This window comes from Tachypleus tridentatus, chromosome 8 (assembly GCF_004210375.1).
Source record: "Tachypleus tridentatus isolate NWPU-2018 chromosome 8, ASM421037v1, whole genome shotgun sequence".
Taxonomy (NCBI): domain Eukaryota; kingdom Metazoa; phylum Arthropoda; class Merostomata; order Xiphosura; family Limulidae; genus Tachypleus; species Tachypleus tridentatus.
In genome coordinates, this window is record NC_134832.1 from 96436526 (window position 1) to 96449534 (window position 13009).

General features: G+C 31.9%; 1 protein-coding gene across 1 annotated transcript in view; it reads left to right on the top strand.

Annotated features, from left to right (window-relative positions):
* Positions 1-2945: 2945 nt before the first annotated feature.
* Positions 2946-13009, top strand: part of LOC143222997 (uncharacterized) — a 305937-nt gene continuing 295873 nt past the window's right edge. The window contains exon 1 of the mRNA XM_076450333.1: positions 2946-3764. The gene's annotated coding sequence lies outside the window, so the exon portion shown is untranslated. The remainder of the gene's footprint in view (positions 3765-13009) is intronic.

Consider the following 13009-nt stretch of genomic DNA (forward strand, 5'->3'; position numbering starts at 1 on the left):
TGACACGGAGCTATAGCTATGGACTTACAACTCAACGCTAGAAACCGGGTTTCGATGCCTTTGGTAGGCTGAGCTCAGGTAACCCATTCTGTAGGTTTGTGATTACGATCAAACGATTAACTATCATTATTGCATATAATTCTTTATTTATTTACATTTATTATTATTATCAGTGAATCTAGCTTTTCTAACAATAGTTTAACATGCTTCAACACGTGTGTTTCTATTGTGTTGTTGTAGTACCACATTATTTTCTGTTATTATAATTTAAAATCGGTTTGGTAACTTGTGACAATAAATACTTTCAAAAACGGCGTAATTCGAAACTTCAGTAGTAATAATAATAACATCAACATGTATTTAAAGTTATTTTTCCTGAATGTTGTTTCTATTCTTCAACCATTATTGACAACCTTAAAACGTTAAAAAATTAATAAATGAACTTACCATCGCTGATAAACATTGAACAGAACACACATATATATCTGTGTGCATGCATATATAAATGTATGCGTCTATGTAATTGTATTCATAGAGAGATATCCATCAATATATATATATATCTATGTGAGTGTGTGGTAACTATTTAAATTTCACTTTGAATAATAATAATCACGTAAGACAGATTCACTTTTTCCGCCTACTATTCTACTGTATGAGAGCGATTCATGGATATGCTGATAAACAGAACAGACCAAGATATTGAAGGAGCCAAAAAATATCTTTACTAACTGCTAACTTCGTGTAAAACGCATTTTATTTACCTTACTACAGATTTCACTAACTCTTATCGTTTACTAGAACTTTAGTGTCATCTAGTGGGAACATTCAGAGACACTTGTAAAAATGTTTCTCTGTGTTCTGTACCATTAATTTTTTAACAGTTTGTCCTTGCAAACACAATAAATGCTATAAATAAATTGGATTGTGCTTTTCAGCTACATTGGACAATAAACTTAAACAAACATGAAAAGTTAAAACCATTTTAAAATGCAAAAGACGTTAGTAATTCTTTATAAAATATTTGTTGAGATAGTTTGACGGTTGCAAAGTTACACACGTATATAAAACACACATATATATATTAAAAATACGCACAAGTAAAAGATTTTATTCAGATTTTTATAAACGATTACTTCAAAACAAACAACAATAAACGAACTTGAATGTTGTTGGAAACTGTAATTTGTAATTTTAGTCCAGAACAATTGCACCCACTAATTCATAAAATTAGACGAATGTTTCGTTTTACAGAGTTCTGTATGTGGTTTTCATAGATGTTTTACCTGTTAGGTCAAAGGTAATAGTTCCATACAGTTAGATGAGTTACATGGTGAAATGTAGTAGTTTATGTAGTCAGAATGAACAGGGTTAAAGCTACAGTTCTATATTATTAAACAACCTGACGAAACCTAATTGTTCACTTTGTCTATAAGTGCGTTACATATAAAGGTTAACAGTTTATCTGATTAAAACGTTCTGATTTGTTTTCTTTAATATGAATTTCAATACATTCTAAAAGTGAAAATGTGTCAGTTCCTCAAACTAATAAAACAATTTGGAATTAAACATATTAATCGAGGTAACTATTAAGTAAAAATGTTCTTAAATGAGATTAAAAGGAGAACCTTTTTATTTTTCTCCCTACGATATGGAACAACAGTTCTAAATATTATTATTTCTATACTTGGAGGTATGTGTGTTTAAATATTTTAGTACTGGAGCATATTCCACTAATAGTATATTTTTGAATGGCACAACATATTTCATTTTACTGAATTTCGGTTAGTAGTTATTTCACTTGTTTGAGATTTTATGAGTTGGTACCTTATAAAGTACAACATGGATACATGGATATTAAATTAACCATATACAAAGACGTTTAAACAGTTAACAGGTAAATTTCAATTCAGATGATGGTTTAGGATTAATAATAGAAGAAATATTAAATCAACCATAATCAATGTTATTTTCTTGGAAAAATAGATCTGTTGTTTCTGTCTCGAACAATATTTTGACGATATATATGTAAAAACGGATCGTTTGGGTTGAGAAAATATTTTACGTAGAGGAGCGAACAACGTTTCGACCTTCTTCGTTTTTACGTATATATTTCTCTACAAGTGGGTTTTCTCGACATCACTGATTACTATTTTGACGATAATTGCTCCTTTGTAATACATTTGTTAGTTAGCGTATTGTACTGTGGTAAGATGCTATGAGAAAGTAGGAGACTTCGATAAATCCTAGGTTTCAGATGTGTGATACGAAATTTCAAAACCGCTATAGACAAACAAGAATATCCAGTAAAAGAAGTATTTGTAGAATACATTAGATAGAATATGAATAGTATACTGTACTATCTTGCAGAATGGATCAGATGGATAATGATAACCCTTCTTCTCGTTTCCTTAACATCTGTTTCGCAGGGTGAGGAAGCAACACAGATTTCACGCTTTTTTACACAAGAAGCTAACAGTTGTCAACCAGAAACATTTAAGAAAACTTCATTAAGTGAGTTTTAGGAATTTACAGCTTTTATTTTCTCTGGTTCGTAATGGTATCTTATCATATAGGATTCCAAGATACAAACTAACAATTCGTGTGACATAATATAATTAGATCGAATGAACACTTGTCACGTGGATTCACCACATTTTTGTTGCTGTTTTTATCCAACTTATTACGGAACTTCCATTCATTGTTATTCTAACAAATATTCACTATACTCAGGCGCATCAGAGTATTATTATGGAACTTGCATTCATTGTTACTCTAACAAATATTCACTATGCTCAGGCGTATAAGAGCAATGTCTCCCACTCCTATTTAATTGCATCGGTGAGCCGCCTTCTTGCCACAGCTTATTAAATGGTCACAACCGTACTTGTATGCAATTCCGTGCACATACGTGAAACAGGACATGCTCTTGGGCACCTGCGCAGTTAACTCGCCAGAGACTGAGAGCGCACAAACCGTTGGAGCAGTTATTACAATAGACTGCGTGCCGCGTTCGCTGACTTGGCCATACTAGCAGGATCAGGTAATATCTCTACTGAAGCAGGAAGTTAGCAGCCTTATTTGCTAGTGGGTGTGGATCTTAGTGGAGAGATTCCTGGATGTTGTAGTTAACATTCATGTCTCTGACCAGTTAGCACCTGAGTACCTAGTAGTGTCATCTCAGTAATCTGTTGAACTTGAATATGCAACTTTACATGTTTTTGTTTTGTAAGTTACTTATAAGAGAAATGTCTCTGATTTAGACAGAACTTCTGTACTTACACATTTCTTTACAAAGACTAGATTTTGAGGTATAATTCTCGTGCCTTCTATCTGTGACAGAACAGTAATTAAGGAACCGTCAGTTGTTGGTGATGCCTAAATAAAGGTACCTGGTTTCCGCTGAAATTATTGAATTGGTTTAACACTTGATATTCAGTAGTTAGGTTTAGAGGAGTTTTAGTAACAATTTCGGATGTGTTGTAAATAGTTTGGTGTTTATTCAATGATAGATTTACAAGTGGATGAACACGTTGTTTAGTAATAAATTTAATTGCACACCAGCTAGACTGATGACTAGTGAATAACTAGACTATGTTGTTTATGGAACCAGTGTTCAAAAATAAATCTCCAGAAGGATTTACTTTTCGGTTATAAGTTGAACTGTGTTATAGGAGGACCCACTATTAGTGGCAAATTAAATACTTTCTTACAAAGATACTCACTGCGTTCCTAGATAGCAAGTTCCTGATCTAAAGTTGAAGGTAAGTTAGAACCATGTATAAAATGAAATTCATAAAGATAATGTTCATATACGAGTTGCTGTGAAATGAAGATAAAATTCTGATACTAAATTGGGTTGTAACGGGATTTCTGAAAGATACTTCCAGATATCTGCTTAACTTCAAGATTCAATTGTATAAAATGTTTAGCACATTTTATCTGTTTAAAATTGTACTTAACTAGCTTGGATTACATTACTTTTTATTTTAAAATATTAAACTAGCAATGATTTGTTAAACTTTTTGGTTTTCGTCATACTGAATATACACAAAACAGCATTTTTCTGTGATGTTAAACTATTGCATCTATTCTAGCTTTTGCAAAATATTTTAATAGAGAACTGTGTTCAACGAAACATTGTGTTTTTCATACGAAAGTTTCGTAAACTAAGTTGTAACCTCTGTAAGAAGTTTATGTTCCTAACTGCTAGCCTCCCGTTAGTACAGCGGTATGTCTCCGGATTTACAACGCTAAAATCAGGGGTTTGATTCCCCTCGGTAGGCTGAGCAGATAGCCCTTAGTGGCTTTGCTATATGAAAAACCCACACCTAACTACTATTTTTTAAAGTTTGAAAAAAAATTACTTTTGAGAAATTAATCCTTATAATATGATTTTTTTTTTCCAGCTACTAGATGGATACTATCAGATGATTTTGTTTTTATATGCTGCCAAACGAATTTTGTCACAAATATTACCAGATCCTTTTGTTTGTAGATACTGTCAGGTGTCCTTTTATTGTAAGATGTTTGCGATTGTAGTTACTCTCAGGTGTTTTAAATAGAAGGAAATGTGAGATGCTTTTCTTTCTACTATCGGGTGTGTTTTTTTTTTGCAGATGTCAGATGTTCGTTATTGTAGATAATTTAGGATGCTGTTTTGTACATCGTGAAATCCTTTTTTTTCTGTAGTTTTCGTCAGATGCTTTCGATTGTAGATAAAGAGGTTCTTTTAATTGTAGATATTGTTAGATGCATTCATTTGTAAGCACAGTCAAATGACCTTAATCATATATGCTGTCAGATGTGTGTGTTTATATATTCCTGATGTTAAATACCGGCAAATATTTCAAACTATACGTAGTGTCAACTCTTTCTGGTTGGTGATACTGTAATATATTTTTATTATACATATTGACAAAGTTATTTAATTTTTGATGCTATCAAATATCTTTGACTGTCAATATTATCAGACGTTTTGTACTTCTGATATATTTCTATAGATACTGGCAGGTACTTTAATTTGTCAAATGATTTTTTACAGATGTTGTCAGATACTTTTGATTGTAGATAGTATCAGGTGCTTTTTATTATAGATATTTTCAAATACACTTATTTGTAGACACTATCAGATGTTTTTGTTTGTAAACAATGTGTGAACGTAATGATTTTATATTTTAAGATTTTACATTATTGTATGTACATTGAGTTTTCATACTGTATGTAAGACACTTAATTTTATAATTGGCAATTTTTAGTTGCAGATAATGTAACACGTTTTTTAATTGTAAGTATTGTTCGTTGAATTTAAATGTTAAGTGTTATTTTTAAACTCACATAGCAATATCATTATCTACAACGAAGTACCTAAGCCTTTATTTCTAACCACAGTGTTTACTATCACATGTTATTTAAAATATGTAAAATCATATAAATCAAACACTTGATAGCAAACACTGTGAAAAGATGTTGGAGGTAATGGCTGATACATTGCGCTGTAGATAGTTTTTATATTATAAAGTTTGAGACAGTGTCAGTAACACTTCTGATGAAGTACAGTGAACAATTCCTACATATATTAGTTGATGATACTGGTCTGTAGGTACTATATTCTAGATTCTGTGTGCTTTATACGATTATAATTGTGGGTAGGATAACATATAATTACAACAAAGAAGCTTCCTGTATGGTAAAAATAACATGCTGACACCATAGAAATAGCAGTTGTTAACACACATATATGAAAAAAAAAAATATTTTTCTTGTCAATATATCGTGCATATTTCCTTCAGAAATATAACCAACTGAATGATTGTAACCACTTGTTGAACTTACGTTTAAAAGTCCTTTTTTATATAATCTTGTATATGCATAAAAAGCAACAATAAAAATAAACTGTAAACAATACATTATAAATAAAATACAATGAATGATGAAGATAAACAGAAGTATTGTATTGTTTATGTTATTTAGTAGTAAAGAGATTTAAACTCTTACAAACGCAAATGATATGGACATTTTGAAGAACGTGCATTACAATAATACTATTGATAACAAAAACTTCAAATCTCTAAATGAAAATGTCTTTGTTGATTTTGTCACTAGGAATTACTGTACCAGTGTTTTTTCTCGTCTGTTTCTTCTACTGAAATCTATATTAACTAGTTTATTTCAAAGAATTTATCTGCAGAAATGTTATCACAAAAGATTAGATGACACCATGTCCAATTAATACTTACTTGCAAGTGATGAACGAATGAGTACAAACATTAAAAAGCTTTTAGTACTTAAATGAAAAGTAATTTGAGGTTTTTAATCACACGTAGGATATTAATCAAAATAACCATTAATTTTTATGATCGACTCTCAAATTTAGGTTGAATTCACAAAAGTCAATTTTAATGGAAAAGTATTAAAATTAACTTTTAATATTTTATTACCTTCGTTTTAAATGACGTGAAAAATCTAGATGGACAATTTGTGACGAACTTTAGTTTAATTATGTAGTTTTCTATTTGATATACCAATAGTTTAAGGCTGGTTTGCAATGAGCGAACGTCAAATCCTAGGTTGTGTTTCTTATTGTACAAATAAACTTTAAAGGCCGTTTTTATTTAAAAATTACCCAATCTATAATTAAATTATTTATGAAGTGTGTTTAATAGATAATGGACAAGCCCAAAATCTAAGATACAAATAATTATACTCCTATAGGTAATTTATACATATAATTGAGTGATTTAATTAATGTAATACACATGGCTGTGTAATAAACATCATTGAACATACTGTGTTGATGTACTTGTAGGTTGATAGATTCAATTCTTTAATGCTGTGTAACTTGCGTAATTATTGACAGTATATGATGTTTTTACTTATAAATAATGTTATGTGTACTTCACGATACTTAGTATGAAATGTTCTCATCGACAATTTCTATGAGTTGTATTTTACTATGTTGTACGTGGATATATCTCAGTGAGCGGGTTAGAGTCTTTGAAAAATATTAGAAAGAAACTAAAGCAAAAATCAGTCTCATTGAATGACCCAGAACTCAACTTTCGATTATTGACCAACATATTCCAATAGACAACACTCAAATATCGATTATTGATAACTAACCGTTCATCTATTCCTTTTAGTTTGCGTTTATTGGGAATCTGATTTTTTAAAACAAATTATGTCCACCAGGGGCACGTGGCTGGCTTTGAGGTTTTGCTGGGAGTGCATGACATAAAAAATTTGGGAACCACTAAACTGTACGGGATTCTAGGTGGTGTGTAATATACTTACATGGAAATTACAAGTAATATAACTGCTATAAAACTGTGTAATACACTTGATTATAAACTGTGTGTGACGTACTTGGTTGTAAGTACTGTGTGGTGTAATAATTACAAAAAGTTATGTTTGGTTGTAAATGCTATATGATGCACTTCGTTGTTAATATTGGTGATTGTTTTTATCGTATGTAATGTTCAATGTAATGAACTGCAAAACTGACGTATTCTTGATATTAGAAAATATAAGAAGGATACGTGTGTTAATCTATGTGTGATGTACGTGTTCGTAGTTGTTAAATGATGTATCTGTCTGTAGATACTACTTGGTACCATTACGTTTAGTTCTCATACCATGTGGTTGATTTGGAATCATGCAATATCCGCAAGTGTTGATGACATCAGAGAATATGTGATATGTATTTCACTGTAAACCACATATTTATAGCTACAATTACCACGTAACACATTTAACCACATATTTATAGCTACAATTACCACGTAACACATTTAACCACATATTTATAGCTACAATTACCACGTAACACATTTTCTTATAGACATTATAACAAGCATGTGACCGTAGCTCCTATGTAATATAGTTTATTGTGCACAGTTTGAAACACATTTGGACAAATTACCTGTGATGTGCATAATTAACTCTAAATAAGTGTTCTCTCACAGACTGCAAAAGCTTGGAGATGTTCTTCATTATCAGTAGTGATTGATTTACGTGACTGAAAAGTATATGAGAGGTAATTTAAGTTACATGTTTTAAGATATAGTAATTCCAGATACTGGTATATATAATCTGCCATGTGTTATCCATGATTACTTGATTTGAAGTATTAACGGTGGATGATTTAGAGGTACTTTGTGATCTACTTCATTTAGGACATTATGTAATGTACTTCATTATAAATTCTGTTTCAGTTTATTTTAGACCTCATACCTGTTTGTAGATAGATTTTCGTTTAGCTGTTTCTACACGTTTTATATTGAAAAACTGTGTATATAGCTTATGATACCACAGTTATCGAAACCCCGGTTTTAATGACACAAATCTTCAATCTTACCGCTGAGCCATTGATAAACGAGTATCTTTTCTTCTGATTAACGAATAATATCTATTGAGGTTTCATTATTTTTATATAGTTTACCTATATTTACAGTTTAAACCTTACAAGATTTGTCTTTGGACTGCTCTTATCGGCAAAATTAATTTGCGAAAAAATGAAAAGCAATTTACATAAAGGATTCGTCATCTGAAGCATCTGTTTAATACTTCTACTGATTAAGCCACCAGTCTGGAAACACAAATCATAACGTTTTTCAAGCACATAAATCGAATGCTTTAGTGAATGGTTTGATTGTTAGAGGATTAAGCCTTATAGACACAAACATGTTCATTTTTTTATCTTTCTCTTTTGATTTTATCATTAAAGGTAAACTGAAGATAAACAAAAACCTTTTCCGACTTACTGGTGGTGATGTTTTCTTGAATTAATGGATTTATAGGAGCAGAAAAATAACACAGCTTACATCTTACAAATTCTGAATTTCTAAGTAGTTTCTCTGTAAGTAAAAACTGAAATTAATATATTTTTTAAATATATTTATATGTATTATTAGTATAACAGCGAGTTTAGGCTCATTATGAACGTCTTTAGAAAGAAAGCAGTCCTATCTAAATCTCCTGTAGGTCATTAATCTGTTTTACTTTAAGTGTAGCACATACACAACACTTGGCGAAGATGTTTCTGTCACGTGACTAGCAGGGAAGACATTTGCTCATTTGTTAAATCAAGATCACATTCACCCGCTAACGATTATTATTACATTTGTTGAAGCAAAACCATGCTCTGATCTCGTACTCAACAAACACAAGTAACTCATGTCTTCTCATTTGTTAACCTCACAAACTTCACTCTGATCCTATAGGACCAATTTTTGTAACATTTTAAGGTTGAAAGACTACCAATGTAGAAATTAGTTTGAAATTTTATTGAAAACGTTACTTTGATCGTCATTGTAAGATTCTGAAATAAGCTAATATCGTTTTCATCATTACGATACGTATTTGAACAATTGACATATAACTTCTTTGAAACTTACCTTTAAAGCTAATGCTTATGGGAGATAAACAGTGTTAGAGACGCTTTTCGAAAAGTGATTCTGTATTTTCTTCTAAAATCGTTCTTTTCCTCCCTCGGCCTGTCAAGTTTCAGGGTGCACGTGATCGATGGCTCACTCTTCGAAAAGCTAGGCTTGTACGTGTGGGGCAGAATATTGGCTGACAGTAGTTACACAGGGAATATACACTGCTTTTATCATTTTGTGACAGAGTATATATATGTATTGAAGGTTAAAATAGTATTGCAAAGTTCCTTCTAATATTTGAAACCCATATGTAGTACAAAAACAACTTAATTTCTTAATAGAGTAACTTTATTCTGGTTTAGTTCAACTGAAATGAAGAATACAGACTAACCTGATGCGCCCTCTCTCGCTTTTTCAAAGTATTGCAGTGTTTTAAGAACTCCTAGAAGTTCTTCTCCATATGTCATTGGTAAAGAAACATATAATTGCAATATTCTAACATTTTGATATTATATCTAACAGTGTTTTTAATTATTTATCAAACGACTACACTTTTATAGTTACTTAAGTAATTTACTACTTGTTCAAACAATGTTTATGTCAGATTGTTAATTAATAAGAATTATTTTATCCGGATGATTTGTTCAGCGTTGGTCTTTGTTATGATCTGAAACCAATTAGAATGAGAGAAAACGCCATGTTTTCTGAGAGCTTGTTTAGGTATATTTCACTTACTCAGTGATCTTAGGTTAGTATGCTCTTAAAATCTCTTTCACAGTTTTTTTTTTAGTAGAAACAATACAGCCTTGTTGATAGCAAGTGTTAAAATATCGTCTATCATACGTGGGGGAATATTCTTTAATCATCAAAAACCAGTAGAAAAATGTCATTTATAGAGTGTGTCCGCAGATACTTTCTTAAGATATATGTTTGAACCTCATTTTCACCTACGGTTCTTCTTTAGATTTATGGACCAGATTCTTATTTTGCTGTCATCATATCCGGCTTATAAATCTACTTATCAATACTGTCAGCAGGACTACATTGGTTCTATTAAAATAAAGTGTTAATGTGCATTGAAGAACATACTAACCTAATATTCCCCAATAAGTTAAGCGTATTTGAACATGCCCTAAGAGGTTGTGACGCTTAAAATCTTAACAAGGGCCAATGATGAACAGAGCATCCGAATACAATATAACTTACTCATAAGTTGAGGCTAGAGATAAACGTTGTTGAAATAAGTAGTATATTTATTTTGAGTATTAAGCTACAGGTCGAAAGGTTTGAGATTTGAAGCAGAATGTTCATGAAAATGCCATGCACTTTCAGCTGTGGGTGCGTTATAAAAGTGACAGTAAATCTCGTTTTTTTTTTGTTCAAACGAGCCTGATAAAGCCTTTATAGTAATGGATGCTGTTGAACGACTGCCGTTTTTTCTGCTCAGTAGTTTAAACTTAGGGCTAGCTGTACTTGAATTTTACAAATTCTCTGACCTGTCCATTTAGTCCACGTGGGCATTAGGTAATGTGTTTACTGATCAACAAATAGAATGTAAGATAACAAGATGTTATTACAAGATATGTAATATTATAAAAGGAAACTACTTTACTTTTCGGTTGTATGTCATTCAGCAAGAACATTATCATGTTGCAGTAGGGTTGATCTCAAAAATATGTACTTGTTGATAAATAATATTTTGTGTTACAACACACAACTTGCTGTTGCAAGTGTTGTAACAATGCCAGAGACGTGATCTCAAGTGTGTATTTACTTGTTTGTAGGTAGTGTTGGAGGATAAATAGTTACTACAGTAGATATAATATATATATATATGTTATAACTTTAAGGTTACGACTGGATTTACAAAGGATCTTGTAAATAACTTTTTAATGCTTATTACATATATATAATACTAATGTAGTTCTGATCTTAAAGTTGAATTTTACAGAAAAAAGAAAACTTTGCAGTCAAAAGAACTACTCATATTGATTAATTTTGCAGGTTCACATTTTTTATAAAAAATATGTGCTAATAAATGAAACATAGAACTTGGTGCAGAAAATGCCCTTTCGGAGCGGCAATCCGAACGTTTTAGTTTTTACGTTTGCCGCTAGGAAAAGTACTGTGACGTAATAGTTGCCAAACAAACCACCAACGCCAGAGCGTTGAATGTAAATAAACATGGCCAGTGCATACGGAGAAACAGAGGTGGAGTCTGTTTTGACTTTGTGTTCTGAACAGTGTCGAGTAGCACCATATCAATTCGAACCTACTCTGAACGAACCTAGAACAGTTACTTTTGACACAGATCTGACAAGTTCTAGTGATGAGGACAGTTCCACGAGAGAGTAGCGGAACTGTGAGTGATACTGATAGCGCCCAGGCCGGTTGCGAGTCGGTCATACCTCCAGTGGAAGAATAGTAAGCGTAAGTCATGACAACAAATATGGTCTGTGTTACTCTTGAAACCTGTCTGGTGTTTATAAATTATTGATATCACAGACTGGGTTTTATTTCTTTATACTTTGCTGACTATGGTAACTGATACTCGGCCCTTCCACAATCATTGTACCGGGTATTTATGATTCGGAACAAAATGAATTTCAATTATACGTCATAATTCTGTTTATAAAATCAAACTAAATATAGCAGTCTGAATAGTTAATTTAATATTTATCATAAATGTATAATTTATATGACATATTCCGTATGTTTGTGCAAGGTGTAGGTGTGGTTTATGCGATTACATGGAGTTTATATTTGATTGTTTACAAGTCTACAATTTAGAAAAAAAAATACATAACGCGTACTTGATTACTTCAACATGTTCAAGACAGTCTTATTTCAATTTATCTTGAAATGTTAAATTTGAAAAATGGAATTCTTCAAACTTTTCCATATTTAAAAATGATACAAAAACATCTACAGAATGATCTACCAGCTTTTAAACTTGAAATATACTCTATTTGGGATAGATTTGTCCACTGTCTAGACTAGGAAATCAAGGTTTTACTGATTTTCAGGTGCCACAAATGCAAAACACGCTCATGAATGTGAAATGTGTATGTCTAGTTTTATTCTTCAAAAACTTGTACTTTTTAAATTATTATATTATACTAGTTATTGTTTATCGTTTTATACTGCACACATACCTTTACGTTTGTTCTTTTCGTGATGGCAAGGGATGGCTTCAGAGAGGTGGAACCTGTACGCTGCAGACTGAGATCAGTCCTCAGCTTTACACGAGGAAAGATGGTGGGGACGATCCTGTCTACTGCCGATGGTTTTTTCAGTCTCAACCTGCCTGGCTTGAAACCCACGGAATCTAAAACAGTGGGATCCGACACAAAACATGAGCGTTCAAAGTGATCTTGACAAAGTTTTACATGGTGTGAAGGAGTCCAGTTCTTCCTATTGACCATCCGCACCCACTGTCGCCACCTTGCCGGTTTTTTCTCCTTGAACGGAAACGAAAAGAAGCTTTTTGCCCGATATCGAACCGTTTTTACGACCATAATCAACGCAGTAAACCATGTTATCATAAAACAAACATAAAGTAGCAATATCAAGACAAAAAATAGTCTCACAAAGTATGTAATCCAAAAAAAGCACCGATAGATTTACAT